We start from the raw sequence: 18142 nt of genomic DNA, 5'->3' as shown, positions 1-18142 counted from the left end.
TCCAATGGTCACAGAGAGATCTTAGTTGGATTCCCTGATTCCAAAGGGAAAAGAAGAAGCATTTATAAAGCTTCAGATAAACCATGTACATTTATAAATACTACATGTCAGATACCATGTTAAATCGCTTTACAAATATAACGTTTGATCTTAGGAGGTAAGTGTTGCTCTCATCTCCATTTTATAGTTGAGGAAACTGAGGAAAACAGAAATTAAGTTATTTGTCCATGATCACACCGAGAGTGTGTCTGAGTACAAATTTTACTCAAATATGCTTTACTCCAGGCCTATGGCCCTCTATCCACTGTACCCTCACTCCTTCCTCTGACCCAGTTTGCATCCCTGTCTATGATGTTCCACTCACTACTGAGCTCCAAAAACTCAGAAGAAAGAATAAAATAATCAAGCCTCTGTCTTCTCTTTGATAAATTGGATAGATAAGGAGGCATGATGTCATGCATCATGGGAAGGCCTTTTGGGATCCTTGAATTCAGGTCAGGAGCCAATCAACTGAGCTAATGCAGGTAACTTGGAAAACCTTAAGCTTTCAGGTTCTTGACTTGGAGCTGGTGGATTTAAAAAAAAAAAAACATATTTTGATCACTATTTCAATGTAATTACTGTTCTTGTAGCCTTATGAGTGCATTTAAAATCATGATTCTGAGGGGGGCTCCATGAGCATCACCAAGGGGGTCTAGGAAACCAAAAAGAAAGAAGCTCATGAAGTGCTGTGTCTGCTCGCAGTGGGTTCTTCTTAATAAACATTTATTAAATGGCTGACTGACCTGAGAATGGGATATAAAACACAATGGCTCAAAATAAGAGAGAGACAGGAAAGCAGAGCAGGAGGCAGCTATTGGAGGAAGGCAGAAGTTACCACAATCCTTCCCTGTGCAAAAGCCACTACAGGCTTTCCTCTGACCTCCTCCAAGATATTTTGGCACCCCCCCACCCCCACCAAGGGATGTACATGGCTCTGTTCCTCCCTTCTCTGGTCAGAGAATCTCAGCTGCAATTCAATTCAGTTAGCATTTATGCAGCACTTACTGTATGCCCAGAGAGAACATTGTAGGATAATTGTCATCTGCATTTGGAGGGGACTTCCCAGTGGTTTTCTATACAGTCCCAGAACAAGTCCAGTCCAGTCCACAGACAGTTACTAAGAGTTGGGGATACAAAAGAAGAAAACAGAATAGGCCCTGCCCTCAAAAAGCTTCTGTTCTTCAAAACACATGGGGACAAAATGCTACTGAAGAGCACTGGCTTTTATACATTCTGATTTCATTCATTCCCACATTTAAAAAATAAGAAAACTGCCCTTTATTCTGTCTACAAGAGAATCCCCAAGGTTCAATTGGCTCATTTACTTGCTGAGTCATTGAAGGAGATGGCCTCTTGTATACCAGTGGGGCGCCCCCAGGGGTCCATGTCCCTCAGGCTGGGAAGGGCAGATCAGCTAAGGCGATCAAGTCTTATGGGATTCTGTTCAAGTCTGCACTCCACAACTTCAGACAGAAGGCTACAGCTCGGAGAAGGCTGAAGAAACAGGAAGGGGGATGATTTAAGAGATGAAAATAATGTTGTTCAGAAAAAGGCTTATTAAGTCCAAAGGAGAAAATATTGAAGTTATATGTGTGAATATTTGAGATTTTTATATATGTATATATACATATATATACACAGACACATATACACATAAATAGTTATATATGTATATATTATATATACCCATATATAATTATAGATCATTATAATGATGTCCAATTTTAAAAATAAACTATATATATTTTTGGCTGAGACAGCTGGGGTTAAGTGACTTGCCCAGGGTCACACAGCTAGGAAGTGTTAAGTGTCTGAGACCAGATTTGAACTCAGGTCCTCCTGACTTCAGGGCTGGTACTCTATCCACTGCTCCACCTAGCAGCTCCTAAACTATAATACTAAAATATTTTTTCATCATTTGGTCAAAATGAACCCTCCCCATTTGCTAGCTATTTGACTATGGGCCTATTTCCCAAGTCTTTCCCTTCTCATTTTTACTTCCCAGTTTTCCTGATTCCTTCATGTTGAGGTTGGGAAGGTGACCCCAAAAGGTTGGGGTCACAGACCGGTATCTCAAAAGAATTTGCAGCCCATCTCCAAGTCAAGGGGCAAAGTTTATTGTAATTGTAACGCCGTTGAAGCGGGCTAAGTTCCAAAAGGAATTAGCTAAAGACCAGAAGCAAGGAGCCACATTTATCTAGTTCTTCATGTTATGGATCTTCCCTTTTTAAGGGCCAGAGGAAGGAGCAAGGAGTGGTCTCTGCAATTTGGTTATCACTGACCAATAGATCATCCCTCTGACAGCAATGACTGAGGAGCGCTCTATTCACTATTGTCTCAGGGGTTTGATTTGTGGGACTATCCTGAGGCTGGAAGAACCGGAATCAGATTCTTAGAACAATGGTATTCTTAGATTGGGCGTGGGAGACTTTGGCGTCAGAGGTTCCAAAGCCGGAAGACTTTCTGACAGATTGTTAGAACAGAAGCCCCCTAATGTCAGGGGACCTTAAAATGATTGCTGTCTCCCCTTGAAGCTATCTTATATCATTCAAGTCTTAACTAAGTCCCAAAGTCTCAGCTTTTACAAGAAGACTCCATCCTTCTTAATCATATTTCCTTCCCACTAAGACTATCCCTAATTTATCCTGCCTTTATCTTCTGTACCTAGAGTGATTCATTTGCATGTTGCTCCCCCATCAGACTGGGAGTTCCTTGCCAGCAGGGATTTTTTGGCCTTTCAGCCATTTTTTTTTTCATGATCACACCGAGAGTGTGTCTGAGTACAAATTTTACTCAAATATGCTTTACTCCAGGCCTATGGCACAAAGCCTGGCACACAGTAGGTGCTTAATAAATGTTAATTATCTAAATAGTTTTTTTTCCCCAAATGTCCAATAGGGATAATGATATCTGTAGTATCTGTCTTGTAGGGTTGTTCAGAAGATCAAATGAGATAATTACTTGAATAATTTTGCTGCCACTTTAAGCAGCATGTGGTGGTGGATGTGTAGTCAGAAAGAAACGGGTTCAAATCCCATCTCAAACATGTACAGACTGGGCTTCTTGGAACATATCATGGGATTTCTCTGTTCTGGTCAATAGCCTGCATCTGGTACAATGAATCATTCAGAGTTGGAAGGTTCAGATCAGCACTGTGTGGAGCCAGATAGTACCCCATTGTTTAATTTGCAGGGTGAGGGTTCTACTTTGGAAATCCCCAAACCCTACAAATCAGCGCTTAATTTATTGCTTTGTGGATAATCTTGTTCAGTCATTTCTGATTCTTCATGACCCCATTTGGAGTTTTCTTGGCAATGGTATGCAGTGATTTGCCATTTTCTTTTCCAAATCATTTTACACATGGGGAAAACTGAGATTAAACAGGGTTAAGTCGCTTATGGAGGATCACATAGCTAGAAAGCGTCTGAGGCCAGATTGGAACTCAGGAAGATGAGTCTGCCTGATTCCAAGCCTGATACCCGTGCTCTAACCATTGTGCAACCTAGCTGCCCCTTGTTGATTAGACTTAAATGAATGATGAAATTAAAATTAAAAATGTGTTTTGCTCACATCCTCCCCCCTTCTCCCCCTCTCCCCACTGTTGTAAACCATTTACCAGTCCCCTACTGATTCAAACAAACAATTTAGTTACCAGAAATAAATTCAAACCACCCACTGGTCAAAATCGTTGCCAATGAATGTGGAAAAAAGTTCAAAACTTAAATGGGTAAAGGAAGTTAAAAGCAGTCAACAAGGAAGTCTCAGGAGATCTTCATGCAAGTTTGCCTCAAAGGCTCCCAGCTGGGTCCCAGATCAATGCACAGGGAGGGAGGGAGAGTTAATCCCAAAGACATCTCTAGGTCTGCATGATAGCCTGCTTGCTCCCCACTGTCTTAGCTGCCACTGATGGATGGGGAGGACATTGGTTAACCCACACCTTCTTAATCCCGTTGGTACCGTGGACAGAACCAGCCTCTTTCCTCCTTTATAAAAGGGAGGATTTGGACTTGATGATCGCTAAAGTTCCTTCTAGCTCTAACTCTATGGTATATGAATGGAAAACACATATCTTGCAGGAAGGAAGCCTCGAAGGAGGCATTCGGTTTTACCCAATGACAAATGCTTTAAAAATATCATTAGATAGAAACTAGAGTGAGATCTTCCCTTCTTTCAGTCAATGATATAATGATGTAAAAGTATAGAGCAGAATGTTACTGGCAAGAGCCAATCTTTTCCCTGTTGGACCTTCATTAAGGATACACTCGATAGGATATATTCCCTCAAAAGTATAATATGGGCTGGTAGTTGCTGATGTTCCCTTGATTCACTTTTTTTTATATGAATAATTTCTGAGATTTCCCCCCCCATGTTTATGTATTTTCCCTTCTCCCACCACTACCATCATCACCATCTTCACCATCTTCATCATCACCATCATTTGCAGCTTCAAACCTCAATGCTTCCTTTTTTTTCCCCTAAGGCAATTGGGGTTAAGTGACTTCCCCAGGGTCACATAGCTAGGAAGTATTAAGGGGCCAGATTTGAACTCAGGTCCTCCTAACTTCAGAGCTCTATCCACTATGCCATCTAGCTACCCCCACTGCTTCCCTTTTTAACTGTAGAGTCCAATTCAAACTCAGCCTGGGATTCAAGGCTCCTTATTGTTAGACCTCTTTCTATTCCCCTATACAAACGCTTTGTTTCAGGCAAATATAGTCATGATTCCTCCATACATATCATCCTTTTTCTTGCTAATATATTTTTATTCCTTCTGTTCCTTGCCTGGATGAAAGCATGAAACCATCTGGAATAATTGTCACACACTAGATGCTAGCGTCTAGATACAAAAATTTGAATCTAAGAATGTGAAATTTAATGGGGATAAAATTAAAGCCTTAAACTTGGGTTCAAAAAACTCCCCATTTTCAAGTACAAGGTCAAGTATTCGTGGTTAATCCAGAATCTGGAAAATATCTGGAAATCATAATAAACCCCTTTTTGCTTTTTCTTACTCTGAGAGTCTGTTGATTGTTTTTGTAGTTAATACTGTCCCACACATTTACCATTCCTGGTATCTATTGTATCTCTTCATTTTGTCTGTTACCTCTTCTCCTAAATAAGCCTACTTTTTGCCAAAGAGAATAGACATTATGAATTCTTCACATGACTGAACTCCAACATTTTGTTCCTAGGTCAATCTCATCATTTGGTGCTAAACCTCAAACACATCATTTGGAACTAGGAATTGCTTTCTTAAATCACATCAGATTATAAGCAAGGGCCAGTCTTGTCTTTATTTTTAAATTTTGGTCCTTCTAAAACTGAGTAATTATGGATTTAAAATGCAATTTGTTTTGCTGGACATACAAGATCTCAGCATTAGAAAGGGTTCAGGCCCATCTCTGAAATATTCTGGTTGGGTAGTTGGGCAAGTCATACAAAACACTCTTTTCCAGTGTGAACTCCCTATTTTAAAAGGTTACAGGACAGTAGCTAATCCTTTTTTTCAGAGGAAGATGCTAATAAGGAGCTCTCTACACTGATGAAATCATAGATAAAAAATAAAATAAGTGCTAATGATGAAGTAACAAGAAGTGGGAGAGCAGTTCTAAACGTGAAGAACTCACAAAGGTAGTCTTGTCAGAAGATACCTTTTTTTTTTGTTCTTCATTTCTTTTTTAATTATTATTATAGCTTTTTATTTACAGGATATATGCATAGGTAATTTTCCAGCATTGACAATTGCAAAACTTTTGTTCCAACTTTTCCCCTCTTTCCCCCCACCCCTTCCCCCTGATGGCAGGTTGACCAATACACATTAAATATGTTAAAGATACCTTTTTGTTGATGTAAAAAAGGTTCGTGAAGGAGATCCAAAAACAATTTAGCAGCAGATTTAGAGTAAAATGGCTTTTTAAAGGGAAAGAAAACAACGGTTCTCCATTAGAGCCATACCACCCATAAATGGAACTATCCGTTATCACAAATGGAGAAATTTAGAATATTGTGGATAAGTTAATTTGTTTTGACAGTTTTACTTTTCAGGGTCAAAGCTTCTTAAAATATGGGCCATATTTCCATAAGGGGACATGCAATTGAATGTGGGAGATATGAAAACTTTGCCAATAGCAAAAGGTCTCTGAATGTATGACATCAAAAATGAATTCAAAATCAAACCCATGAGGAATCACGGTGTTTCTGGCAGTGCTTGCTCAGGTGGCATTGCATGACTTCACTGCAGCCTTAGTTCTGAATACAGAACATGAACACTTTCCACTGTGCTTGTCTTCATATCATCCAATGCCCACGCAAGGTGCCAGAAACACCTCGGTTCAGACTCAAGACTCTTGTATGTTATGAATTGCAGTGTTTTTACTGTACATACAACATTTTCTGCTTTTACAGAAACATAATCATTTAATTAGGGAAAATAAAGACTTAATATTTTTCTACTGTCTTTCCCCAGCATGTAAGTTTCAAATTAGTATATCTTTGGATTGTGTTGTGTTAGAATATTTGATTTGTAAAATTTCTGTTATCTCCTTCTTTTACAGAAACATAAAGGTTTAAATGCAGCAAGTAAAGATAAACACTCTTGAATAATATTTCTCTCCCATCACGTTGTATGTGTATGTAAGCATGAGTGTCAATTTTTAAAATTAAGCACAAATGAATACAATCTCATAACTAAAACCAGTATTTTTTTGAGAAATTATTAGCTATATTTATTTCTATTTTAGGACAAAATTTTTCTTGTTATGGATAAGTGGCTAATTTTAGAGAGAAAAGGTAAAAATACTGATGACAATGTGGCAGTCTTCCCTACTAGGTTGTAGTACACCTAAACTGACAAAAAAAATGCCAAATAATTTTTGCAGTATGGATTTACTTCTGATAATGGTGTGGAAAAATCTCTTTAGTTTGTAACAAAGTTTTGGATGCAGAGAGCATAAAACTAGCCAAACTAACATGACATCTTAATAACCAAGTATGTAGTTATTGAAATAAAAGAAAGGAATATTTGGAGCAACTTTTAAAATCTTCAAAAAAAAAAAAAAAAGAAAAAGAAAAACTGTGTTGTGAGAACTGTTACTGTCAATGAAAAGTATTTCCTTGCATCTTATGAAACTTCTTATTTAATTGCAAAATCTAAAAAGCCCTATGTGATGAGAGAAGATCTCATGTTACTTGCTGCTATTAAAATGTCAGAAATATTGTTCATAAGGATACGGGTAGGCATAGGGATGAAATTCATAAAAATTTCTTTACCAAATGATACTGTTTCACAAAAGAATTTCTGAAATTAGTAAAGACCAATTCTAGCAGCTCATTACCAGGTAGCAGGTTTAAGAGCAGCCTAAAGTTTGCAATTCAATTAAGTGAAACAATTATTATTTTTCTAACATGGCACAGTTGTTACTTTATATAAAATGCTTATAAAGGAAGCATACATGAGGAATTATCTCTTTGGAAGGGCATATCAGATACATATATGTGTGTATATGTATAGATAGACATATCTTTACATCTCTGTCTATATCTCAAAATCAATGAATTTTCCACAAATGAAGATTTATAGTAGGAAAATTGCATTAGTCTATACAGCTAGCACTGGAGCAATGATGGGCAAGAATGCTGGACTTGTAGCAAAATTGAAGCTGGTGGCAATAAACACATCACTTTTACTCACTGCGTAATCCATCAGGAGGCACTCCTAGCCAGAAAAAAAATCAGCAGCCAGATGTTATGATTCTCAATACTATCAAAATTATTAACATCACTAAAAGCTGTGCCCTTAAGAGTCATTTGTTTTCAAACCTTTGTAAAGATATGAGTTCTGATTACAAAAGTTTATTATTACATACATACTCTCAAGAGAGTAAAGTTTAAACAGATTATTGAAATTGAGAGATGGTGAAGTTGTTATATTTTTGACTGAATGGAAATCTGATATTATTAGTTTTTTTTTTTTTTCAGAATGACTTATGACTTTTAGAACAATTATTTGTTGAATATTTGCTAAAAACTCAATGATTTAAACATGTCATTTCAAGGGAAAATTGTAACATTGAAAGTTTTACAATCACAAGTTAACATATGGAAAAATAAGGTGGGAAAATGGTTTTATAATTGAAAATAGCCTTCCCAGAGATTTAATCGTAAGAGATAATTGATCATCTGAAGTGCCTAGAAATACCGTTTCAGAAAATTTTCCTTTCAGATTTTGATTCTAAAAAACTAAGTTGAGCTCATAAACCATATTTAATTGAAATAAAAAACACCATCCATCTGACATTAAAAGTTCAAGAAGAATTTGCTGAGTTATCAAGTGACACAGATTTCAAATTGAAGTTTCCTGGGGGGAAAAAAAAAACACATTAAATGAATTTTGGCTTAAGATTTGACAGAATTTCCAACAATTTCTAAAATGGCCTTAGACATACTTCTGCCATTTTGTATTATGTATTTATGTGAAGTGATGTTTTCAACATTGGTGATTACAAAATTGAAATATTGGAGATGCTCTATGCCCTGCAACATCAAATGTTCCACCAATATTGAATACTTTATGTGAAAATAAAAAAGCACATCCATCTCATGCAAATTTACTTTCATCATTAAGAAACGGCAAGATTGTGTGTATATCAAATGTTTTGGTGTTTTGGTTTTAAAATAAATGTCTTGGTGATTTATTATTAGTAAATGTTTGATTTGTCAAAAAAAAATATATATATATATATTTATATGCCTGGGGTCTTGTAAAAATGTCTCAGGTGAAAGTGGCTGGGATTGGGAAAAGTTTAAGAAGTCCTGACCTGATAAAGTTGATGCACACATTGCTAGAGCTCACTCAGGGTTTGGGAGGCACCTAAAGAAAATGTGGGAGTGAGCTGGAAAAGGTAAACAACTCCAAGGAAAACAGGATTAGTGAGCTGGAAAAGGTAAACAACTCAAAGGAAAACAGGATTAGAGAGCTGGAAAAAGAAATCAGCTCTCTAAAAAATAAAATGGATAAAATGGAAAAAAATTCCATAGAAGATAAAAACTCAATGGGACAATTACAAAGAGATATAAAAAAGTGAGTGAAGAAAATACATCATTGAAAATTAGACTGGAACAAGTAGAAATGAATGACTCAAGGAGAAACCAAGAGGGAGTCAAGCAAAACCAGAGAAATGAAACAATTGAAAAGACTGTCAAGTACCTTACCAGAAAGACAACAGACCTGGAAAACAGATCCAGGAGAGACAATTTGAGAATAATTGGACTCCCTGAAAAATGGGAGGAAAAAAAGAGCTTGGACACCATTTTCGAGGAAATTATCAAAGAGAACTGCCCAGACGTTTTGGAAACAGAGGGTAAAATAGACATTGAAAAAATTCATCGATCACCTACTGAAAGGGACCCTAAAATCAAAATGCCAAGAAATATAGTGGCCAAGTTCAAGAACCATCAGACAAAGGAAAAGATATTGGAAGCTGCTAGAAAAAAACAATTCAGATATAGAGGATCCACAATAAGGATAACACAGGATCTAGCAGCGTCCACATTAAAAGAACGCAGGGCCTGGAACATGATATTCCGAAAGGCTAAGGAACTTGGTATGCAGCCAAGAATAACTTACCCAGCAAGAATGAGCATCGTTTTCCAGGGAAGAAGATGGACATTTAACGAAATAAATGAATTCCATCTATTTTTGATGAAAAAACCAGACCTACATAAAAGGTTTGATCTTCAAATACAGAACTCAAGAGACTTCTAAAAAAGGTAAAAAGATATCTTGAGAACTATACTTCTGTCAAAAAAATATGTAAAGAACATATGTACAATTTGTCTTAGAAACTAGAGGTGGAAAGGAGATTATATCATAAAAAAGTATAAAGTGGTGGTACTACATCTCATGAAGAGGCAAAGGTAACCTATTATATCTGAGAGAAAGAAAGGAGGGAGATGAACATAGCGTGTATCAATAGACATATTCGATTTATGGTGAAACTTCTTCCACTTCATTGAAAAGTGAAAGGGAAGGAGTAAGCTAAGGGGAAGGGAATACAGTAATTTCGAGGAAAAGGGGTAAAATAAGGGGAGGATCTTTAAGGTGGGGGAGGGATCCTAAAAAGGGAGGGCTGTGAAAAGCAAGTGGTGTTTACCAGTTGAATACTGGATAGGAGGGTAAAAGGGAAGAAAAGGGGAAAAGCATAAGCAGGGGTTAATAGGATGGCAAGCAATATAGAATTAGTCCTTCTAACCATAAATGTGAATGGGGCAAACTGCCTCATAAAGAGGAAGCAGTTAGCAGACTGGATTAAAAGTCAGAATCCTACTATATGTTGTTTACAGGAAACACACCTGAAACAGGATGAGACATTCAAACTAAAAGTAAAAGGGTGGAGCAGAATCTATTATGCTTCAGGCAAAACCAAAAAAGCAGGAGTAGCCATCCTCATCTCAGATCAAGCAAAAACAAAAATTGATCTAATTAAAAGAGATAAGGAAGGGCATTATATCCTGCTAAAGGGAAGCATCAATAGTGAAGCAGTATCAATATTAAACATGTATGCACCAAGTGGTGCAGCATCTAAATTCTTAAAAGAGAAATTAAGAGAGCTGCAAGAGGAAATAGATAGCAAAACTATAATAGCGGGAGATCTCAACCTTGCACTCTCAGAATTAGATAAATCAAACCACAAAATAAATAAGAAAGAAGTCAAAGAGATAAATAGAATACTAGAAAAGTTTGATATGATAGATCTTTGGCGAAAGCTAAATGGAGACAGAAAGGAATATACTTTCTTCTCAGCAGTTCATGGAACCTATACAAAAATTGATCATATAGTAGGGCATAAAAACCTCAAAATCAAATGCAGTAAGGCAGAAATAGTAAATGCATCCTTTTCAGACCATAATGCAATCAAAATAACATTTAATAAAAAGCCAGGGGAAAATAGACCAAAAAATAATTGGAAACTAAATAATCTTATACTAAAGAATGATTGGGTAAAACAGCAAATCATAGACATAATTAATAACTTCACCCAAGAAAATGACAATAATGAGACATCATACCAAAATGTGTGGGATACAGCCAAAGCAGTAATTAGGGGAAGTTTTATATCTCTACAGGCCTACTTGCATAAAATAGAGAAAGAGAGGGCCAACGAATTGGGTTTACAACTAAAATTGCTAGAAAAGGAACAAATTAAAAACCCCCAGACAAACACAAAACTTGAAATTCAAAAAATAAAAGGTGAGATTAATAAAATTGAAAGTAAAAAAACTATTGAATTAATTAATAAAACTAAGAGTTGGTTTTATGAAAAAACCAACAAAATAGACAAACCCTTAGTAAACCTGATTAAAAAAAGGAAAGAGAAAAAGCAAATTGATAGTCTTGAAAATGAAAAGGGTGAACTCACCACTAATGAAGAGGAAATTAGAATAATACTTAGGAGCTACTTTGCTCAACTTTATGCCGATAAATTCGATAACTTAAATGAAATGGAAGAATACCTTCAAAAATATAGCTTGCCCAGATTAACAGAGGAAGAAGTAAGTAGTCTAAATAGTCCCATCTCAGAAAAAGAAATAGACCAAGCTATTAACCAACTTCCTAAGAAAAAGTCCCCAGGACCAGATGGATTTACAGGTGAATTCTACCAAACATTTAAAGAACAACTAACTCCAATGCTATGTAAACTATTTGAAAAAAATAGGGATTGAAGGAGTCCTACCAAATTCCTTCTATGACACAGACATGGTACTGATACCTAAACCAGGTAGATCGAAAACTGAGAAAGAAAACTATAGACCAATTTCCTTAATGAATATTGATGCTAAAATCTTAAATAAGATATTAGCAAATAGACTTCAGAAAATCATCCCCAGGATAATACACTATGACCAAGTGGGATTTATACCAGGAATGCAGGGCTGGTTTAATATTAGGAAAACTATTAGTATAATTGACCATATTAATAATCAAATTAATAAAAACCATATGATCATCTCAATAGATGCAGAAAAGGCATTTGATAAAATCCAACATCCATTCCTACTAAAAACGCTTGAGAGTATAGGAATAAATGGACTATTCCTTAAAATAATAAGGAGCATATATTTAAAACCTTCAGTAAACATCATATGTAATGGTGATAAACTAGAACCTTTCCCTGTAAGATCAGGAGTGAAACAAGGTTGCCCACTATCACCATTACTATTCAATATAGTACTAGAAACTCTAGCCTTGGCAATAAGAGCCGAGAAAGAGATCCAAGGAATTAGAGTAGGAAATGAAGAAATCAAATTGTCACTTTTCGCAGATGACATGATGGTATACTTAGAGAACCCCAAAGACTCTGCTAAAAAGCTATTAGAAATAATTCAGAATTTTAGCAAAGTCGCAGGATACAAAATAAATCCACATAAATCCTCAGGATTTTTATACATTACCAACACAATCCAACAGCAAGAGATACAAAAAGAAATTCCATTCAAAATAACAGTCGATAGTATCAAATATTTGGGAATATATCTACCAAAGGAGAGTCAGGAATTATATGAGCAAAATTACAAAACACTTGCCACAAAAATAAAGTCAGATTTAAATAATTGGAAAGACATTCAGTGTTCTTGGATAGGCCGAGCGAATATAATAAAGATGACAATACTCCCCAAACTAATCTATTTATTTAGTGCTATACCAATCAGACTCCCAAGAAACTATTTTAATGACCTAGAAAAAATAACAACAAAATTCATATGGAAGAATAAAAGGTCGAGAATTGCAAGGGAACTAATGAAAAAAAAGTCAGAGGAAGGTGGTCTAAGTGTACCTGATTTAAAGCTATATTATAAAGCAACAATCACCAAAACCATTTGGTATTGGCTAAGAAATAGACTAGTTGATCAGTGGCATAGGTTAGGTTTACAGGGCAAGATAGTGAATAAAAATAGCAATCTAATCTTTGACAAACCCAAAGATCCCAAATTTTGGGATAAGAATTCATTATTTGACAAAAACTGCTGGGAAAACTGGAAATTAGTATGGCAGAAACTAGGCATGGACCCACATTTAACACCACATACTAAGATTAGATCAAAATGGGTCCAAGATTTAGGCATAAAGAACGAAATCATAAATAAATTGGAGGAACATGGGATGGTTTACCTCTCAGACTTGTGGAGGAGGAAGGAGTTTGTGTCCAAGGGAGAACTAGAGACCATTATTGATCACAAAATAGAACATTTTGATTACACCAAATTAAAAAGTTTCTGCACAAACAAAACTAATGCAAACAAGATTAGAAGGGAAGTAACAAATTGGGAAAAATTTTTTACAGTTAAAGGTTCTGATAAAGGCCTCATCTCCAAAATATACAGAGAATTGACTTTAATTTATAAGAAATCAAGCCATTCTCCAATTGATAAATGGTCAAAGGATATGAACAGACAATTTTCAGATGATGAAATTGAAACTATTTCCACTCATATGAAAGAGTGTTCCAAATCACTATTGATCAGAGAAATGCAAATTAAGACAACTCTGAGGTATCATTACACACCTGTCAGATTGGCTAAGATGACAGGAACAAATAACGATGAATGTTGGAGGGGCTGTGGGAAAACTGGGACACTGATGCATTGTTGGTGGAGTTGTGAAAGAATCCAACCATTCTGGAGAGCAATCTGGAATTATGCCCAAAAAGTTATCAAAATGTGCATACCCTTTGAACCAGCCATACTACTACTGGGCTTATACCCCAAGGAACTACTAGAGAAGGGAAAGGGTCCTGTATGTGCCAAAATGTTTGTGGCAGCCCTTTTCATAGTGGCTAGAAGCTGGAAGATGAATGGATGTCCATCAATTGGAGAATGGTTGGGTAAACTATGGTATATGAATGTTATGGAATATTATTGTTCTATAAGAAATGACCAACAGGAGAAATACAGAGAGGCTTGGAGAGACTTACATCAACTGATGCTGAGTGAAACGAGCAGAACCAGAAGATCATTATACACTTCAACAATGATACTGTACGAGGATGTATGCTGATGGAAGTGGATTTCTTCAACATAGAGAAGAGCTAATCCAATTCCAATTGATTAATGATGGACAGAACCAGCTACATCCAGAAAAGGAACACTGGGAAATGAATGTAAACTGTTATTTTTACCTTCTGAATCCAATTCTTCCTGTGCAACAAAAAATTCGGTTCTACACACATATATTGTCTAAATTATACTGTAATATATTTAACATATATAAGACTGCTTGCCATCTGGGGGAGGGGGTTGGGGGAGGAAGAGAAAAAATCTGAATAGAAGTAAGTGCAAGGGATAATGTTGTAAAAAATTACCCATGCATATGTACTGTCAAAAAATGTTATAATTATAAAATAAAAGAAAAAATTAAAAAAAAAAAAAAAGAAAAAGAAAATGTGGGAGAGGGGGCAGCCAAGTGGCGCAGTTTAAATCTGGTCTCAGACTCTTAATACTTCCTAGCTGTGTGACTTTGGGCAAGTTACTTAATCCCAATTGCCTCAAAAAAAAAAAAAAAAGAAAAAAAGAAAGAAAAAGAAAGAAAGAAAGAAAAGAAAAAAGAAAATGTGGGAGAGAAGAGCTATAGTGAACTGAAGATGTACAGAGTTGTTGGGCAAGATCTGCAAAGTGAGGGATTGTATATCTGCAAAATCTGCACGGTGTACCAGTGCCATGCCGGAAAATTGACCCACATCCATTGGAATTGTCTTAGGAAGGTTCGGAAGATGTCCTAGCAAGACAAGATATCAGACACTGAGGTTCTCTCTCAAGCTGAATTGCCAAGTGTTCACACTCTACTTCAAGAGTGCATCTCTGACACACTGGCCGTGTTGTTTGAATGCCAGATATATGTTAGCCTATAAGACTATTTCATGGGGAACTCACATAAGGCAAGTGCCCGCATGAAGGTCAGAGGCAATACAAGGGCACTCTCAAGGTCTCTCAGAAGGAATCGATCGCAAGACATAGGAGACCCTGGCAGAGGACCATCGGTGTGGAATGTCCTCATCACATAAGGTGCTGAGCAGTACAAGTAAAGCAGAATTACAGTAGCACAAAAGAAAGGGGAGATATTTCCATCTCAAATGTTGAAACAAATTATGTGTCCAACCTGGGATAGAATTTTCCAGCTCCTGCTGGATTGTTCAGCCACAGCTGAGTGGCTGTACCATGACTCCACCATCGTGATGCCGTTGGTCCTCAAGGAGGAAGGACAAACTACAACAAGCCGCGATTATTTTACTGTTTACGGACATTCCGTCCCAGCCTCTCTCAGTGTCTCTTTTCCCAGATTTCGAAGTCTCTGCTTGGCAGAGGTTGGAGAGCTCAGTGTGCTCTTGGTCCAGATGCTCTGCAGTGCCCCATAATCAGACCTCATTATGTTTAGACATGTCTTGGCAGCTTCCTGCTCTCCCACATTCTCTGCTACTGCTACCAAAGCCTCTATTTTATTCATTTAATAAAAGGGAAGGGAAAAGAAGAATCTGCGTGATTGATTTAAGGAAACCATATGATACCATTTCGAACCCATAAATCATCTTGATCATGCTTAAATCTCTGTAAGCTTATCCATCCTTGGGGCATGAAGGACCACTTGGAAGCTCTTTCTGGTTTTTTTTTTTTTTGTTTTTTGTTTTTTTTTCCGTGTAGGGAATAGCTCAACCTCTCACTGGCGTGGAGGATTCATGAAACATTCCCCTTGACCAACAGGTCAAAGGTTTGGGAAAACAAAGTTCGAAACATCTTTCTTGTTCCTGAAAAGGTTAGATGTTCTTTGGGAAGAGGACTGTCCATGGTTTATGTCATTTTCATTTCTGGGGATTTGGTCCGTCCCTCCCCAGTGCATCCCTGCCCCAACGCCAAACTTGAATTTTCCCCTTGTTTAAAAAAAAAAAAAAAAAAAAAAAGCTGGGGCAGGTAGATGGTGCAGTAGTTAGAGTACCAGCCCTGAAGTCAGGAGGAGCCGAGGTCAAATTTGACCTCAGACACTTAACACCTCCTAGCTGTGTGACCCTGGGCAAGTCACTTAACCCCAATTGTCTCAGAAAAAAAAAAAAAAGCTATGCAAAGATAACTAATTGAAGAAAAAAAATTCTGATCATATTTGCAACATTTGCTCTCTTAGTTCACCATCTCTTTATTGTGAGGAAGAAGGTATGTTTTTTTTTGTTTGTTTGTTTTGTTTTTTAACACAGAACATAAACATTTATTGACTGTCTCATTGGTTCTCTGGGATCATAATTAACTCTTCTGTTATTCAGGGTTCATTATCCTTTGAGGGACCTTCCCAGTCTTGGAAGGGGACCTGAACCTCTGGGACTGGACTTTCAAGCACTCCCAGAGGAAGAGACTGGAGTAAAGAAGCCTTGAAGGTCAACCCAGAGGCCCCTTCTGCTTCTCCCATTCCCCCCCCCCCAGACTCCTTCTCTGTGCACCTCTGGGGCCCTCCTCAGCTGGTCTGGAAATGTGAAGAAAGCCCCGGAGAGGTAGGATTTCGTTTATTTTATTTTTTTTAGCCTAATTTGGATATTCTTTCCTTAGCCATCCAAAGGACATTTCTCAGAATGGCCACCAGATGGCGAAGCTGCAACACAACCTTGCCCTAAATCCCATGTAGGGAAAAGTCCTTGAATCTACAGAAATATCCCACAATGGAGGAAGCTCTATTTTCAGGAGAGGGAAAGGGAAGGCTAAGGGGAGAAGCAGATTATTTTGCAATAAGAAAAAAACGAACCATAGTTTCAATGCCATCTGTTTGGAGACAAAGCAAGAGCTTCCTGCAGGAAACATGCTGTATCAACTTAATTAAGTCAATACAGGATCAATGAGTAAACATTTATTAAGCTCCTACTATGTTCCAGGAGCTGTGTGAAGCATTGCGATATACAAAAAAGCTGGAATAGTGGCTAGCCTTTGAGGTTCCCAAATTGTTTTACAAAATAAATGATTCTCTCAACAGCCCGGGGAAGTCGACGTTATTTTTATTCTTATCAATAATAATATAGGGGGCAGCTAGAGCTAGGTGGTGCAGTGGATAGAGCACCAGCCCTGAATTCAGGAGGACCCGAGTTCAATCTGGTCTCAGACACTTCACACTTCCTGGCTGTGTGACCCTGGGCAAGTCACTTAACCCCAGCCTCAGAAAAAGGAAAAAATTAATAATATAACCACTAGCATTTATACAGTGCTTGCTATGTAATATGCTGCATATGTTATCTAGCACTTCCTACAGGCACTTTATCGATATTATTCACCTAATCCTCACAGCCGCTCTTGGAAGTAGCTGCAAGGAGAAAACTAAGATTCCAAGTGCTCGGGCTCATAATTAAGGGTCTGAAGCATGATTTGAATTCAGGTTTTTCAGAGTAAACTCAACAGGGCCGTGTGTTGTTGGGTGGGACTGTCTAGAGACTGACTAGGAGAGGATTGAAAGCCCCTCATCTCAGAGGTCTCAGGGAAAGGTTGGACACTGACCTCCCAGTCACGTCAGATGGGGAGAATGAATAATATCCAGGCTTAGCCTGAAAACCTCCCACAATATACCTTGTCAAAATCTAGGGGGGTGTTAAATGAGCCCTCTGTTTGTCACCTTCTGTCCCAGAGGATTTCAGTTCTGCAAATCCCTTGGATCATCAGGACAGGGCACTTGGAGCTTTGCCCCAGGCTGCTGAGTTTAGAAAGCAGCAAGGTCTAAACAGAGCTCAGTACCTCCTTTTCAAGAATAATTAATTAAAATAAGAAGCTACCAGATGGCAGGTTGAGATAATGGGATCGTGGAGCTGGAGTTGTGAAGGGAGCTTGGAGGCCACTGAGTCCGGTACCCTAAGGTTACAAACTAGGAAACTGAGGCCCTTGTAACCTAGGTCACACTGATAGGGATGCACAAGATGCGATGAGAACCCACTGGCTCCAAATTCAGGGGTCTTGTGTTGTACCAAGATGCCTCAGAAGCAAGGAGAAAGTGTATGTGGGTACGTGTGTAAGGTGTTTGTGTTCTCATTACTGGTATGGGTTTTGGTGGAATCCCTTACTTTCTCTGGATCTCAGCTTCCTTACCCCA

This window comes from Sminthopsis crassicaudata, chromosome 1 (genome assembly GCF_048593235.1).
Source record: "Sminthopsis crassicaudata isolate SCR6 chromosome 1, ASM4859323v1, whole genome shotgun sequence".
NCBI lineage: Eukaryota > Metazoa > Chordata > Mammalia > Dasyuromorphia > Dasyuridae > Sminthopsis > Sminthopsis crassicaudata.
The sequence above is the reverse complement of the archived record's forward strand: the minus strand, read 5'-3'. Positions refer to the sequence as shown.